Raw genomic sequence first — 18,057 nt, 5'->3', positions numbered from 1 at the left:
TATATATATAATCACACATATATACACATTGTTGTCGTTAGCCCCCAAGTCATGTCCAACTCTTTGCAACTGCATGGACTGCAGCCAGGCCTCTCTGTCCCAGCCTCTTTGTCCCTCACCATCTCCCGAAGTTTGTCCAAGTTCATGTCCATTGCATCATGATGCCGTCCAGCCATCTCATCCTCTAACAACTTCTTCTGTCCTCAGTCTTTCCCAGCATCAGGGACTTTTCCAATGAGTCAGCTGTTCACATCAGGTGGCCAAAATATTGGAGTTTCAGCTTCAGCATCAGTCCTTCCAATGAATATTCAGGGTTGATCTCCTTCAAGATTGACAGGTTTGCTCTCTTTGCTGTCCAAGGGGCTCTCAGGAGTCTTCTCCAACACCACAGTTCAAAGGCATCAACCTTTGCTGCTCCACCTTTTTTATAGTCCAGCTCTCACAACCGTACATGACCACTGGAAACACCGTAGCCTTGACTATACAGACCTTTGTTGGCAGAGTAATGTCTCTGCTTTTCAACACACTGTCTGGGTTTGTTAGCTTTCCTGCCAAGAAGCAAACGTCTTCTGATTTCATGGCTGCAGTCACCATCTGCAGTGATTTTAGAGTCCGAAAAGAGGAAATCTGTCACTACTTCCATTCCCCCCACCACCCCCCGCCACTACTTGTCATGAAATAATGGGACCAGATGCCATGATCTTAGTTTTTTTTAATATTTAGTTGTGAGCCGGCCCTTTCACTCTCCTTGTTCACCCTTATCAAGAGGCTCTTTAGTTCCTCTTCACTTTCTGCCATTAGAGTGGTATCATCCACATACCTGAGGTTATTGATGCTTCTCCCACCTATCTCGATTCCAGCTTGTAACTCATCCAGCCCAGCCTTTCTCATGATATGCTCAGTGTATAGATTAAACAAACAGGGTGACAGCAGACCACCCTGTCATACTCCTTTCTCAATCTTAAACCAATCAGTTGTTCCATACAGAGTTCTAACTGTTGCTTCTTGACCCACATACAGGTTTCCCAGGAGACAGGTAAGATGGCCTGGTATTCCCATCTCTTTAAGAGCTTTCCACAGTTAATTATGATCCACACAATCAAAGGCTTTGAGGTAGTTGATGAAACAGGTAGATGTTTTTCTGGAATTCCCTAGCTTTCTCTATGACCCAGCGAATGTTGGCAATTTGATCTCTGTTCCTCTTTTTTTCTAAACCCAGCTTGGACATCTGAAAGTTCTTGGTTTGCATAATGCTGAAGCCTAGCATGCTAGATTTTCAGCATGACCGTACTAGAATGGGAGATGAGTGCTATTATCCGATGGTTAGCGCAGTCTTTGGTACTACCCTTCTTGGGAATTGAGATGAGGATTGACCTTTTCTGGTCCTGTGGCCACTGCTCAGTCTTCCAGATTTGCTGACATAATGAATGCAATGCCTTGTTGGTATCATCCTTTAGGGTTTTGAATAGTTCTATTGGAATTCCGTCACGTCCACTAGCATTATTAACAGCGGTGCTTCCTAAAACCCACTTGACTTGACTCTCCAGAATGTCTGGCTCTGGGTGACTGACCACACCATTGTAGTAATCAAGTTCATTTAGATCTTTTTTGTACCATTCTTCCATGTATTCTTTCCATCTTTTCTTGATCTCTTTAGCATCTACTAGGTCTCTACCATTTCTGTCCTTTACTGTGCCCATCTTTGGGCAAAATGTTCCCTTGATAACTCCAATTTTTCCTGCAGAGATCTCTAGTCTTTGCCCTTCTGATGTTTTCTTTTAGTTTTATACACTATTCACTGAAGAAGGCCTTGTTTTCTCACTGTGCTCTTCTTTGGAAATCTGTATTTACTTGGATATACCTTTAGATTTTTCCTTTGCTTATTGCTTCTCTTCTTTCTTTAGCTATTTGTAAGGCCTCCTCTTCATGACTCAGATAACCACGATGGTGTTATCACTCATCTAGAGCCAGACATCCTGGAATGTGAAGTCAAATGGGCCTTAGGAAGCATCACTATGAACAAAGCTAGTGGAGGTGATAGAATTCCAGTTGAGCTACTTCAAATCCTAAAAGATGATGCTGTGAAAGTGCTGCACTCAGTATGCCAGCAAATCTGTAAAACTCAGCAGTGGCCACAGGACTGGAAAAGGTCAGTTTTCATTCCAATCCCAAAGAAAGGCAATGCCAAAGAATGTTCAAACTAACGCACGATTGCACTCGTCTCATACGCTAGCAAAGTAATACTCAAAAATCTTCAAGCCAGATTTCAACAGTACGTGAACTGTGAACTTCCAGACATTCAAGCTGGATTTAGACAGGCAGAGGAACCAGAGATCAAATTGCCAACATCCACTGGATCATTGAAAGTGCAAGAGAGTTCCAGAACAATATCTACTTTTGCTTTTTGGACTACGCCAAAGCCTTTGACTGTGGATCACAACAAACTGTGATCTTCAAGATCCTTCCAAAATTCTTCAAGAGATGGGAATACCAGACCACCTGACCTGTCTCCTGAGAAATCTGTATGCAGGTCAAGAAGCAACAGTTAGAAATGGACATGGAACAATAGACTGGTTCCAAATCGGGAAAGGAGTACATCAAGGCTGTATATTGTCACTCTGCTTATTTAATTTATATGCAGAGTACATCATGCGAAATGCCAGGCTGGATGAAGCACAAGTTGGAATCAAGATTGCAGGGAGAAATATCAATAACCTCAGATATGCAGATGACACCACCCTTATGGCAGAAAATGAAGAAGAACTAAAGAGCCTCTTGATGAAAGTGAAAGAGAAGAGCGAAAAAGTTGGCTTAAAGCTCAACATTCAGAAAATGAAGATCATGGCATCTGATTCCATCACTTCATGGCAAATAGATGGGGAAACAGTAGAAACAGTGGCTGACTTTATTTTCTTGGGCTCCAAAATCACTGCAGACAGTGACTGCAGCCATGAAATTAAAAGACGCTTGCTCCTTGGAAGAAAACTATGACCAACCTAGACAGCATATTAAAAAGCAGAGATATTACTTTACCAACAAAGGTCCATCTAGTTAAAGCTATGGTTTTTCCAGTAGTCGTGTATGGATGTGAAAGTTGGACTATAAAGTAAGCTGAAGAATTGATGCTTTTGAACTGTGGTGTTGGAGAAGACTCTTCAGAGTCTCTTGGACTGCAAGGAGATCCAATCAGTCAATCCTAAAGGAACTCAATCCTGAATATTCACTGGAAGGACTGATGCTGAAGCTGAAACTCCAATACTTTGGCCACCTGATGCGAAGAACTGACTCATTGGAAAAGACCTTGAAGCTGGGAAAGATTGAAGGCGGGAGGAGAAGGGGAGGACAGAGGATGAGATGGCTGGATGGCATCACCAACACAATGCACATGACTTTGAGTAGGCTCCGGGAGTTGGTGATGGATAGGGAAGCCAGGCATGCTGCAGTCCATGGGATCGCAAAGAATCAGACACTATTGAAGGACTGAACTGAACTGAAGGCCTCCTCAGATAACCATTTTACCTTATTGCTTTTCTTTTTCTTTGGAATGGTTTTGTTCACTGCCTCCTGTACAATACTGCGGACCTCTGGTCCATAGTTCTTCAGGCACAGTTTACAAGTTCGAATCCCTTGAATCTGTTAGTCAGCTCCACTGTATTTTCATAGGGGATTTGATATAAGTCATACCTGGCTGGCCTAGTGGTTTTCCCCACTATCTTTAGTTTAAGCCTGAGTTTTGCTATGAGAAGCTGATGATCTGAGCCACAGTCAGCTCCAGGTCTTATTTTTGCTGATTGTATACAGCTTCTTCATCTTCAGCTACAAAAAAATGTACTCAATTTGATTTTGTTATTGGCCGTTTGGTGATGTCCATGTGTTATATCATCTCACATGTTGTTGAAAAAGGGTGTTGGCTATGACCAGTGCATTCTCTTAGCAGAATTCAGTTAGCCTTTGACCTGCTTCATTTTGTCCTCCAACGCCAAACTTGCCTGTTACTCCAGGTATCTCTTGACTTCCTACTTTTGCATTCCAATTCCCAATGATGAATAGCACATCTTTTTTTGGTGTTAGTTCTAGGAGGTCTTCTAGGTCTTCTTGAACTGATCAGCTTCTTTGGCATCAGTGATAGGGGCATAGACTTGAATTACTATGATGTTGCATGGCTTGCCTTGGAAACAAACCAAGATCATTATGTCTTGAGATTGCACCCAGGTAGTAAATTTCGGACTCTTCTGATGACTATGAGGGCTACTCCATGTCTTCTATGGGATTCTTGCCCACAGTAGTAGATATAATGATCATCTGACTTAAATTTGCACTTTCCTGTCCATTTTAGTTCACTGATTCCTAAGATGTTGATGTTTATTCTTATCATCTCCCGCTTGACCATGTCCAATTTACCTTGATACATGGACCTAACATTCCAGGTTCCTATGCAAACTATTCTTTGCCACGTCAGATTTTACTTTCACCACCAGACACATCCACAACTGAATGTCATTTCCACCTTGGCCCAGCCCCTTCATTCTTTCTGGGGCTGTTAGTAGTTCTCCTCTGCTCTTCCCTGGAGCATACTGGACAACTTCAGCCCTGGGGGTCTCATCTTTCGGTGTCACATCTTTTTGTCCTTTTATATAGGTCATGGTGCTTCCCTGTGGCTCAGCTGGGAAAGAATCTGCCTGCATTGCAGGAGACCTGGCTTTATCCCTGGGTTGGGAAGATCCCCTGGAGAAGGGAAAGGCTACCCACTCCAGTATTCCGGCCTGGAGAATTCCATGAATTCTACAGTCCATGGGGTCACAAAGAGTTGGACACAACTGAGCAACTTTCATTTTCACTTTCACCATAGAAACTAATACAACACTGTAAAGCAATTATATTCCAGTTTAAAAAAAAAAAAAAAGAAATTCGGTTTAAAAAAAAAAACAAACAGTAGCAAGGGAACCACAGCTTTATTAAGTATATAAAATTATCTCAATGAAGTCTGAAGATATTAGATATGAAACGAATACACAGGGCCAAGCAATAATTTCAATAAATAATTGGATACATTTAAGTCATGGTTTAAATTGATGATATATGAAGACACATTATGCTATTTCTTGGAACACTTTGAGAAAAACTACTCTGCCGAGCAAAATCATTTAAAAACTTGTATAGAGTTGGCATTTGAGTTGATTCTGCTTGCCAGAGCACACTAACGTGAATCCACTGCTCTCTAAACTCGGTCGAATTGCAAGGTCTCCTCCTCTTGCCAATCTGTTCGTTTGCCAATCTTTATCGATTACTTGGGACAATAATTTTGAATACTGGCTTTTGAGGGGTTTTTGTCCTTACATACTACCTGTCTTTGCAAGAACTTCTTCAATCTGTTTAAGTGTCATCAGATGTTAGGAATTTGAAATTTTAAAGACCCAGAAAGATAGGCTCTTCCAAGGTGGTGCTAGTGGTAAAGAACACATCTGCATATGCAGGAGACATAAGAGACATGGGTTTGATCCTTGGATTGGAATGATCCCCTGGAGAAGGGCATGGAGGCCCACTCTAGGATTCTTACCTGGAGAATCCCATGGAGGGCTACATATAGATCATGGGGTCGCAAAGAGTCAGACACAACTGAAGCGGCTTAGCACGCACACACACACCCAATGTCTTAATAACTGGTTTATCGTATGTCTTATAATCGATTCAGGGAAGGAATGTAAATCCATTTCCTGTTGCTCCATTTCGGGGCTTTCCAGGTAGCTCAGGTGGTAAAGAATCTGCCTGCAATGTGAGAGACCTGGGCTAGATCCCTGGGTTGGGAAGATCCCCTGGAGAGGAAACAGCTATCTACTGCAGTATTCTTGCCTGGAGAATTCCATGGATTGTATAGTCCATGGGGTCACAAAGAGTCGGACACGACTGAGCGACTTTCACTCACAGAAAGATACACCTCTATTGCTACAATATAGAACTTTTTCCAAAATAACTGTGAAAATCTAGCAGCATTTTGCCTGCAGCTAGATAGCATATTAAAAAGCAGAGACATTACTTTGCCAACAAAGGTCCGTCTAGTCAAGGCTATGGTTTTTCCAGTGGTCATGTATAAATGTAAGAGTTGGACTGTGAACAAAGCTGAGCACCGAAGAATTGATGCTTTTGAACTGTGGTGTTGGAGAAGACTCTTGGGAGTCCCTTGGACTGCAAAGAGATCCAACCAGTCCATCCTAAAGGAGATCAGTCCTGGGTGTTCATTGGAAGGACTGATGCTGAACATGAAACTTCAATACTTTGGCCACCTCATGTGAAGAGTTGACTCATTGGAAAAGACCCTGATGCTGGGAGGGATTGGAGGCAGGAGGAGAAGGGGAGGACAGAGGATGAGATGGCTGGATGGCATCACCGACTCGATGTACATGAGTTTGGGTAAACTCCAGGAGTTGGTGATGGACAGGGAGGCCTGGCATGCTGCGATTCATGAGTTGCAAAGAGTCGGACACGACTGAGCGACTGAACTGACTGAACTGAAAGAGCAATTTATATTCGAGAAAGATTTGTGAAATGTGCTAGACTGGTCTCCCAGGAGGGTGAAATCCTGCATTTACTCATTACACTTGTTGTGTGCCTGTCACTTATGGTAACACAGTCATGGAAAGAAACAAGGAAATGTGCAGCTTTTTTTGTAAGGACTTTCTGTCACTGGGCCTATGTTCTCTCTTGCTAGTCTTCTTACTTTGGGAAACGCTAGAAATAATTCGACAAGAACTTCTTGTCTTGAGATGACTAAAAGATGTTCCCACCTCCCACCTCTTTCTCCTCTTGTAAATCATCCAGAAACAAAAACAAAAAAGAAAGTTAAAAAAAAAAAAAGAAAATTATCCATTTTTGATAAAGTCAGGAGACTTCTGATACCCAAAACCCAAACTCCACTCTCCTCTGAAAAAAACAGGCTTCCTTCCTGATCAGATTATGGGGGAAGTCTGACAGTTCACACCCACTTCTTTCCGTGTTGCCCTACCCCGGCACACACATTCACACACACACACTCATGTATACACACCTACCACACACATTCACACACCACACAAACACACACACATGCTCACACCTGTTACACACATGCCATACACATACTCACACACACACATACCATACACTCACACACAGTCACACACACAAACATACCACATAATACATACATATATCACACATCATACATATGCACATACCTCACATGCACTCACACATACAACTTCCAGTCAGCCTTTCTGTGTACCACTTTTAAATATGAGATTTCAAGATCACTAGGTATTTGAGAAAATGTTTCAGCAAACAAGAGGCCAAAATGAGCTGAGAGAAAAAAAGAATTCGGAGGAAACAAATCAATGTTAACATGAGTTAATATTAATATCCTGAGATGAAAAAACATATTATAGCCACAAGAATAGGACTTTTTTTAGAGAAAGGTGTCATCAGAATGCAAGAAAGACCTCATTTCTTTGAAATTAAAAATGGATAAGTCAAAAAAATTAAGTCAGTGGAAGGACGGAAAGGTAGAGTTGAAACCTCCTCTAAAAGTAAAATAATGAGATTAAGATGGAAAAGGAGAGGCGAGTATAAATGTCAAACATTGGGACTTCTCTGGAGGTCCAGTGGTTAAGACTCCAAGCTCCCAATGCCCTAGTTGGAGAACTATTATTAAGAAGATCCCACATGCTGCATGAGGTGGCCTAAAAAATAAAAAATAAATGTCAAATATCACTGAGGAAGTCCAACATCTAAGTAACAGGAATTCAACAGAGAAAAGAGTGAGAAGAAATGATCAGAGAATGAATATGAGGAAATTTCCTCAAACTGAACTATAAATCCCCAGAATAAAAGTACTCCTCAAATACCCAACATAGCACATGATGAGAAGACCCAAAATAAGACATATTATAATAATGAAAGTTCACATTACTGAGCATAAAAAAAAAATCATAGCAACTTCTGGAGACAGAATGGAGCAGAAGATAAGGATTTGGATACCACATGAGAACACACTGACTTCTCAAAAGTAACACTGAAAACCAGTGATTCAACAACAAACGAAGAACACATGAGAAAGGAGAGAAAGATCTTCTAATGCATTCAGTAAATTTAGAGAGAATGATGGACTTTAAAGATTCCCATTGCAACTAATATATGAATAACTGATTTAGGCAAGAATCATCCATAAATGTGGAAACTATGTCTCACCCCAAATTACTTCCTTTGAGACAACTCTTACCATGAGCTAGGCAATTCATGTTTGATTACCTCAGCTCCATGAGCTGGCTACCACTGTGATATCCCTGCTCTATAGATTAGGAAGTATCCATGGCCACATGTTCTGGAGATAGGACTCAAATCCAGCCAGAGCGGTCCCTCGTCCCCCAAACCCCATGACTTTCTGCCTGGGCTGAGAAGGGACTCTGGGGTGATGCCAGCCTCAGGGTGACCAGGTGTCTGGTATCCCAGCTCTAGTGGGTGAGAGGACAAACTGTGGGGGGTATGTGTGTGGCTTTGGGGGCCCCATGGCAATTGCCACTGGCTGGCCATTGAGGCGAGAGGTGGACAGGACAACAGCTGTTGCTCTGGTTCCTCATCCAGTCCCCAGAGTTCAGGCTCAAGCCTCCCGCTTTGCCTTTAAAAGCAGAGTTAAGGGAGGTGTTATCTGCATTAGCCAGATATTCATCTCCTCTCTCATTTATCTTTCCCTTGTAAGCACGGACTTGAACCACTTCAGTCACAGGAAAACTCATGTGTCTTTCTTCCGGGAGCAGCCACAAAGACCAGGGCCCATCTCCTGTGTTCTCCTTGCACTTCAGGGCCAATCTACACATGGCCTGGATTCAGCTGTTCCCAGTTATCTCTGAATGAGCCCTATAAATAGCTAGAGATACCCACAGGATTACAAGAAGGTTTCCCTCATACTGCTTGGATAGTTAAACATAAACATTCCCAGAACACTACCACTTTGAGAATCCTGCTTTGAGAAGTGTTTCTTGTTTCAAGGATCGCATAAAAGTGGAAGGGTTGCAGGGCCTCTGTCTTTCTCTGGATAGTCCCAATTCTGAAGCAGCATGTCTGTTTCCTGCTTTAGAGGAATGTCTTTGTGGTTACATGAACTCACATGACGGCCAATGGAGTTTGTTGAATAAAATAAGGATCCCATGCTATCAATTTTTCAACCAACAGGGCACCAGTTTTAATTAGAAGCTCTACAATAAAGACCACCAACAATAAGGCAACAAACCCTTACAAAACTATAGCAAATAGAATTTCTAGCAATAGTCAAGATTGACTAGCAGGCTTTTGGTCAATTTGATGATCATTTTTGATAAAATGTCATTCTTTTCCTGGTTTTCAAAACATCCTTTATTTATTGCTTTTTCATGCTGCCTCATTTACCTGGAAACCCTGATGCTGGGAATGATTGAAGGCGGGAGGAGAAGGGGACGATGGAGGATGAGATGGTTGGATGACATCACAGACTCAATGGACGTGAGTTTGAGTAAACTGTGGGAATTGGTGATGGACTGGGAGGCCTGGCATGCTGCAGTCCATGGGGTCGCAAAGAGTCAGACACGACTGAGCGACTAAACTGAACTGAAAGTGACATTTTAAAAAATGTTTTTCATAAATAATTAAGTAGAAAAATAAAAATAGCCCCATAGTGGCATTTTTAAAGATTGTTTATTGAGAGTGCATTATAGTATCTAATTGAACAACAACAACAAAAAACAAATATTAAGTTCTGTTTACAAAATGCTCACCGCATGGGTAGATTCATGTTTTTCGGTTGGAATGAAAAAGTAAAGGAGGCGCAGGGCCGGACTCCGGGAAGGGGGGCGGTGGCCGCCCTCCCCGCCCCAGAGGCCGCCACGTCGTTCACGTCCCGCCTGGCCTAGTGGCAGAGCGGCGACTTGGCGCCCGGGCCGGCTCCTCGGGCGCATCTCGGCAGGAAGCTGGCGCGGCGGCTTCGCGGAGCCGCCTCGGCCGGCCCGGGCCCCGGGCGCGGCGTTCCGGGACAAGGGCAACTTCTACGCGCGCTTCTCGCCGTCCCCGCGCGCTCCAAGAAGCAGTTCCTGGACCTCCGATCTGTGCATGCTTGTGAAAAGACTTCACTTGTGTTTCTGCGGCAAGAGTTGCCTCTGAGATTGGCAAATATAATGAAAGAAGTAAGTCTTCTTCCAGATAATCTTCTCTGGACACCATCAGTTCAGTTGCTACAGAGCTGGTAGATATCCAAGAGCTTCTTGAGTTTAAGGACAAAAATGCTGAAGATGCTAAAACTGTTTATGAGTTTGCAGATGCAGTGATTACGGATCAGGAACTGACACAATGAGGTGATTCCAACAATGGCTGAAGGTGTGGTTGGATACAAGGAGAGCTCTGGGCCGGATCCTGTCACCAGCCAGAATGTTCAGTAATTTTTGGATCGTTTCTACGGGAGTTGAATTTCAACTGGAATGTTACTCAATCAGCAGTCTTTATTACTTGGTGGAAAAGGCAAACGAAGCCTATCTCATTGAGAACACCTTGGAAGCATAAATCCAAGCTGCAATGTGGTTGAAGTTATTAAAGGTGGCGATGTGAGAGTTGGACTATAAAGAAAGCCGGGCGCTGAGGAATTGATGCTTTTGAACTGTGGTGTTGGAGAAGACTCTTGAGAGTCCCTTGGACTGCAAGGAGATCCAACCAGTCCATCCTAAAGGAGATCAGTCCTGGGTGTTCATTGGGAGGACTGATGTTGAAGCTAAAACTCCAATACTTTGGCCCCCTGATGCGAAGAGCTGACTCATCTGACAAGACCCTGATGCTGGGAAAGATTGAGGGCAGGAGGAGAAGGGGACAACAGGATGAGACGGTTGGATGGCATCACCGACTCAATGGACATGAGTTTGGGTAAACTCCAGGAGTTGGTGATGGACAGGGAGGCCTGGTGTGCTGCAGTCCATGGGGTCTCAAAGAGTCGGACACGACTGAGCGACTGAACTGAACTGATGAAAATGCTATGCGTCTGTGTGATTTGTATTATATTAAAGAGTCAGAAAAAAAAATAAAAATGTCAGACACGACTGAGCTGAACTGAACTCTCCCAAACTAGAAGTGAAGAACTAAATGAATGCAATGAGAGCAAGGATGGAGCATCACGCCGACAAAGGTGTTTACCCACCTATTCAGGTCCACGTCACACTGGGTAAGGAGGATTTGACTGTGAAGATGAGTGACTGAGGAGGTGGTGTTCCTCTGAGGACAACTGACCAACTCTTTAACTACACGTACACCGCTGCACCCCGGCCTCATGTCGAGATGTCCCGAGCAGTGCCCCTGACTGGTTTTGGTTATGGATCACCCATATCACGCCTTTATGTACAGTACTTCCAAGGAGAACTAAAGCTGTCTTCCCTAGAGGGTCATGGGACACACAGTCATCTACATTAAGGCTCTGTCAACAGAATCAATACAAAAAGACTCCCAGTGTATAGCAAAGCTGCTGGAAGCATTACAACACCAACCCTGAGGCGGACCACTGGTGTGTCCCCAGCAGAGAACCAAAAGACATGATGACATTCCACAGTGCCTAGACACATTTGGGGCCCCTGGAAAATCCAGATGTGGCTTTTTATTAAATTTGGAAGGGATGGTATTCAGAAAAAAAAAATTAAAGGAATATCGCCTCTTAGAGCAGAACAATTTATCTTAGCTAATTAACACAAGAGGGTGGGGCACTTATAGGATGATGACTTTGGAGTTAAAGGTCACTGAGAAAGACTGTGTGTTCCTTTGATGCCACAAAGTGTCAGAATGTCTGAAATATGCCTGCAGTGTTTCAGGTTGAAGTTTGAACAAACCCATGAGGCCTTTGGGCTTCTACAATTTAAAATAATTTTATCAACTATCAACTCTCCCCACCCCAACTCCTCCCAAGTTCTGCTGTTTTGTCAGGTTTGATGAAGACATTAAATCTAACTAGATATGTTTTCACCCTTCCCTAAGCCAGAACACATAAGCTTCCAGAACACATGTTAACTAATCTGGACTGTATCCTCTTTGCAACAGGAGATCGCTTTCATCTCTTTATTACTAGAGAAGAAATAGCTTTACTTAGTCAAAAGGTAAGTTGGAGACCCAAGAGAAATCTTTAAACATTTTAGAAACATTTTTTGAGGTCATTTCAGTTCAGTTCAATCACTCAGTTGCAACCCCATGGACTGCAGCACGCCAGGCCTCCCTATCCATTGCCAATTCCCGGAGTTTACTTAAACTCATGTCTATTGAGTCAGTGATGCCATCCAGCCATCTCATCCTCTGTTGTCCCCTTATCCTCCTGCCTTCAATCTTTCCCAGCATCAGGGTCTTTTCAAATGAGTCAGTTCTTTGCATCAGGTGGCCAAAGTATTGGAGTTTTAGCTTTAGCATCAGTCCTTCCAATGAATATTCAGGACTGATTTCCTTTAGGATGGACTGGTTGGATCTCCTTGCAGTCCAAGGGACTCTCAAGAGTCTTCTGTAACACCAGTTGAATCTAATTCAACCGCATTTGAGGATTTCAGCATCAAAAATATTGAATGATAACAATGCACCATACAAAAACCTTGTAAGGGAAAATTCCTGCTTTACAGATGAAGAAAATGACATTCTGCTATTTATAGCATTATAGTGAATAAATGACAGTACTGGTATTTAACTCCGGGCTTTCTCTCCCTCCACTTCTCTCCTGTCCAGATGTTATCCCAGATAGTAACACCTGGCCAGAGGTCACCGACTTGACTCCCCAGAGGCCCAGAGAAAAGCGCAGAGATGACAGTATGCCTCAGTGGGTTTTAGTCCCATCCAGAATCTCGGGACTACAGTTTACCTTTTCTGTTTCTCCCAAATTTCTCACCTGGCTAGAGGCTAATTTGCCTCGGATCCTATTCTGCTGTCTGGTATGCAGTGAGCTTAGCAGAGCAGATTCTGTCTGCAGGTGAGGCCAGCCACCAGCGGAGTAAATTCAGTTCAGGGGAGGCTGATGGCACCCCACTTGCCACAGACCTAGGCCACGTCTTTACCTCCTTCAGTGTGTGTCCTGTGTCTCTTTCTTGGTTGAATTCAAATGCTGGAGTGGAAGAGAGCGATGCTCTGTATCTAATTCCTCTGAAGCCCCATAGCCGTGGAGTCTTGCTGGTTCCACAGAATGGAGCTTCTGGCCTGCACTTGCCGGCCTTCAGCTCCAGACTGTCCTCTCTCCTGTGACAGTCCCTGTGTTTTGTGACCTGCTCTCTGGGTTCAGCTCCCAATGACCTGTATGTGTCACGGCTGGCGGCCATGAGGTCCACAGGGCCAAGATCCCCCGCTGGACCTCATCACCAGCACCTAGCATATAGAACAGTTACTGAGTCCAAGCTTGTACTGCTCACTGCAAGACGGGCCAATAAATCAAGAGATGAGTTGTTGGGGCAAGAATAGCAACTTGACTCGGCAAGCCAGCAGATAGAGAAGATGGTGGGCTCGTGCCCCCAGAGAACCATCTTGCTTGAGTTGGAATTCATGCTTCTTTTATACTTAAAGAAAAAAAAAGGAGGGCGTAAATTCAAACACTTCCCAGTACCCATCAGCCTCTGAAGCGGTGTGCTAATTTCTTCCTCCTGCAGTCATTTCACAGGTGGGCTTGGTCAGGATGCTAAACAATGGTATTTAGCTTAATGCTTATTATCTGGGAGGCAGAGTTCCCAGAAATGGCCCATTATGCAGAATTTCAGCTTATAGGCAACATCCCTTTTAGTGATGAACCGTAATAGAATACAAGGTTTTCCCCTATTACAGAATGTGCCCAATAAACACATTTTAGTGAAAGAATATAAAAGTTATATTTTATTCCCTTAAGTAGAAGTGTAATTTTCTATTTGGGTATAGGTTTTAGAAGTGGCCCACCCATCAATAGTGAATCAGAAAGTGTTTGTTTCTGCTTCTCCTTCAGAGCACAAACAAGCAAAAGATGTGTTTTCTGGCCCCAAGTATCTTACAAACTTGTTCATACATATTCTAAAAATTTAACACATAATCATTCATGAGGGTATATGATAAATGCCAAATCAATTGCACATATAGGAAGGGCTATAAATCATCAAAAGGAGGGTTGTCTCTGTTGTATAAGGGAGCTTTGTGATAAGTGGACTTTGAAGAATGGATGAGGTTTAAAGAGAGGAAGTGACATGAAGATGATATTTAAATGAGCAGAGGTGTGGTCAGAAAAGGAACAGGATGTGTTTAAGAAAACAGAGTATGCTGGACTATTTGGAGAAAAAATTTAAATTAAGAAGCAATAAGAAATAAGGTTGAAAAGGTAAGAGACATCTAGATTATACAGAACCTTGAGTGTAGTTCTTAGAAATTTGGATCTCATTTTATAAGAAATAAATATGTATAGGTATAACCTTTAAAAATTGTGAATCACTATGTTTTGTATCACTACAAATGGTGACTGCAGCCATGAAATTAAAAGACGCTTACTCCTTGGGAGGAAAGTTATGACCAACCTAGATAGCATATTCAAAAGCAGAGACATTACTTTGCCAACAAAGGTCCGTCTAGTCAAGGCTATGGTTTTTCCTGTGGTCATGTATGGATGTGAGAGTTGGACTGTGAAGAAGGCTGAGCGCCAAAGAATTGATGCTTTTGAACTGTGGTGTTGGAGAAGACTCTTGAGAGTCCCTTGGACTGCAAGGAGACCCAACCAGTCCATTCTGAAGGAGATCAGCCCTGGGATTTCTTTGGAAGGAATGATGCTAAAGCTGAAACTCCAGTACTTTGGCCACCTCATGCGAAGAGTTGACTCATTGGAAAAGACTCTGATGCTGGGAGGGATTGGGGGCAGGAGGAGAAGGGGACAACAGAGTATGAGATGGCTGGATGGCATCACTGACTCGATGGACGTGAGTCTGAGTGAACTCCGGGAGTTGGTGATGGACAGGGAGGCCTGGTGTGCTGCGATTCATGTGGTCGCAAAGAGTTGGACACGACTGAGCAACTGATCTGATCTGATCTGATCTGATATTTTGTACACGTATAATTTATATAACATTGTACAGCAACTATTCTTTGATTAAAAAATAAATGACTAGGACTTCCCCAGTGGTCCAGTGATTAAGAACTCATCTGTCAGTGAAGTTTGATTCTTAGTCTAGGAAGATTCAACATGCCTTGGGGCTACTCAGCCTGCCTGCCACAGTTACTGAAGCCTGTGTGCCCTAGCAATAACCTCAGATATGCAGATGACACCACCCTTATGGCAGAAAGCGAAGAGGAACTAAAGAGCCTCTTGATGAAAGTGAAAGAGAAGAGTGAAAAGGCTGGCTTAAAACTCAACATTCAAAAAATGAAGATCATAGCATCTGGTCCCATCACTGCATTGCAAATAGATGGGGAAACAATGGAAACAGTGAGAGACTTTCTTTTCTTGGGCTCCAAAATCACTGCAGATGGTGATTGCAGCCATGTAATTAAAAGACACTTTCTCCTTGGAAGAAAAGCTATGACCAACCTAGACAACATATTAAAAGCAGAGACATTACTTGGCCAACAAAGGTCCATTTAGTCAAAACTAGGGTTTTTCCAGTAGTCATGTATGAATGTGAGAGCTGAACCATAAAGAAGGCTGAGCACCAAAGAACTGATGCTTTTGAACTGTGGTGTTGGAGAAGACTCTCCAAAGTCCCTTGGATTGCAAGGAGATCCAACCAGTCCATCCTAAAGGAAATCAGTCCTGAGTATTCATTGGAAGGACTGATGCTGAAGCTGAAACTCCAATACTTTGGCCACCTGATGTGAAGAATCGATTCATTGGAAAAGACCCTGATGCTGGGAAAGATTGAAGGTGGGAGGAGAAGGGGATGACAAAGGATAAGATGGTTGGATGGCATCACTGACTCAATGGACCTGAGTTTGAGCAAGCTCTGGGAGATGGTGAAGGACAGGGAAGCCTGGTGTGTTACAGTTCATGGGGTCGCAAAGAGACGGACTCGACTGAGTGACTGAATAACAACAATGCGCCCTAGGCCCCGGGCTTCACAATAAGAGACACCGAAATAAGAAGTCCTCACACTGCAGCTGGAGAGTAGCTTGCCACAACTAGAGAAAACTGGAGTGCAACAACGAAGACCCAGCACAGTCAACAATAAGAACAAATAAATAAATAACTCTTTTTAAATGAGTGAAAGAAAAAAAATAAGGTCTTCCCTGGTGGTTCAGTGGTTAAGACTCAGTGCTTCCAAAGCAGAGGGCCTGGGTTTGATCCCTGGTCAGGGAACTAAGATACTGAATATCACATGACACAGTCAAACAAGAATACAAAAAGACATGTACATTAGTTAAAATTACTTTGTGCATAATATAATAAATGCAAGCTAGTTTAAAAGGCAAGAGGAATTTCTCTTGCAGAATTTGGAATATCTTGCACATGGTAATTACTTTGTATATAGCTTTTACATTGAATTGAAGTTTTAGAATATTATTCCTTTAAGATGAATGGGAAAATAAAAAGAACAATAGATGTGATGAGAAGGAAAGAATGCTGGTGACAACAGTTATTAGAGGACATTGAGCTCAATAAAAGAGAAGCTGGGGTCATTCTAATCCAATAATCTTTTGCTCCATGCCTCATTCTTTGGGCCTGCCAGGCTCTTTTGTCCATGGGATTTTCCAGGGAAGAATACTGGAACAGGTTGCCATTTCTTCCTCCAGGGGATCTTCCCCACCCAGGGACTGAACCCAAGTCTCCTGTGTCCCTTGCATTGGCAGGTGGATTCTTTACCACTGAGCCACCTAGGAAGCCTTTGGGATACCTTGATCATTCCCAAAAGGGATGCTTATGACATAGAGAACTGAATCTTCCTGACTACTTTCTCTCTTCCTTTTCTGCAACCAGGGATGGAAAGTTTCCTGTTAAAGGAAAACATTTTCACAAGAGGTAGTCTTTCTTTTCCTTTCCACTTTGTATTGTCATTAGGCACACAAACTACTGTAATCACATCTCCTTCTGCCCAAAGTGGGACAAAGTCAAGTAATGCTATTTCTTAAAAATAATAATGATAATAATAAAAAACAGGAGAAAGAACAATTTACTGTATGATAGATAGTCCTAAGTTTTTAGAGTTTACTTTTCTTCATTGTACATCTCAATCTTGTTTTATTTTGAGAAATAATTCAGAGGGCAAACTCCACTCAGCTTGTTAATATTAGAATAAGCAGCTGTGAAAGCAAGATTTGTTTTAAAAGCTGTGAGTATAGTTCAGACAAAATCAACATTACTTCATTTGTTCAAAGAAGATGAAAAAAAAAAGACAAGTTAAAAGGAACATTAAGATCAGAGAGGAAGGCAGTCTGGGAAATGTAAATGAGCAAATATTCTCATTTCTTTTTTGTCTTTCAAGAAACAATTATGAACTTTTGTGACTATAGGAAGAAAAACTTAATGTAAGATTAAACTGCAATTACTATTATTCCAACTTTATTTAGAAGCTCTTCATGTACATTTATAAACCTGACATTGTAATAAGTAAGGTACACCCCTAATATGTTCTATTTTTGGGCTTTTTCATTTTTGGTTTTATATAAACATGCCCATGTACTGATGTTAGCACACTTGTCATTCTAACATCCTATCATGTTGACATAACCCCTACATACTTGGTAATTGGAGAGTGAGTGAGAGGGTGTTCATACCATTACAAGGCCTTTCTCCAACCGCAAATTGACTTCGTATGTGTAGAAGAACAGCCAAGTGGAGCACTATAAACAAAGAGGAAGGAAAGTCATTATGTGAAGAATTTTATTATGGTTGTTATTTTCAGGAATAAGTTCTCAGTAACTTCTCTTTGTGAGGTTTTCTTTAAAAAAAAAAAACAAAAAACAACAACAACCAACAGAGGCAAGGTAATAATTCATTTCAACATGTTGGAGGAATAGGCTTAAGAGACTTGTGTGCCAGTTACTAAGTTATTGTCTATTAGGTGAAAATCACCCTTTCACACTCTGTGATGTTGGAGCTGAGACTCTGAAAACCACACT

The 18,057-nt window shown here is 42.4% G+C and overlaps 1 pseudogene; it reads left to right on the top strand.

The window, feature by feature from the left end:
- Positions 1 to 9,136: 9,136 nt before the first annotated feature.
- LOC129623850 (pyruvate dehydrogenase (acetyl-transferring) kinase isozyme 1, mitochondrial-like) lies at positions 9,137 to 10,891 on the top strand (annotated as a pseudogene).
- Positions 10,892 to 18,057: the final 7,166 nt, after the last annotated feature.

This window comes from Bubalus kerabau, chromosome 11 (genome assembly GCF_029407905.1).
Source record: "Bubalus kerabau isolate K-KA32 ecotype Philippines breed swamp buffalo chromosome 11, PCC_UOA_SB_1v2, whole genome shotgun sequence".
NCBI lineage: Eukaryota > Metazoa > Chordata > Mammalia > Artiodactyla > Bovidae > Bubalus > Bubalus kerabau.
This window is presented reverse-complemented; position numbering and strand designations above follow the sequence as displayed.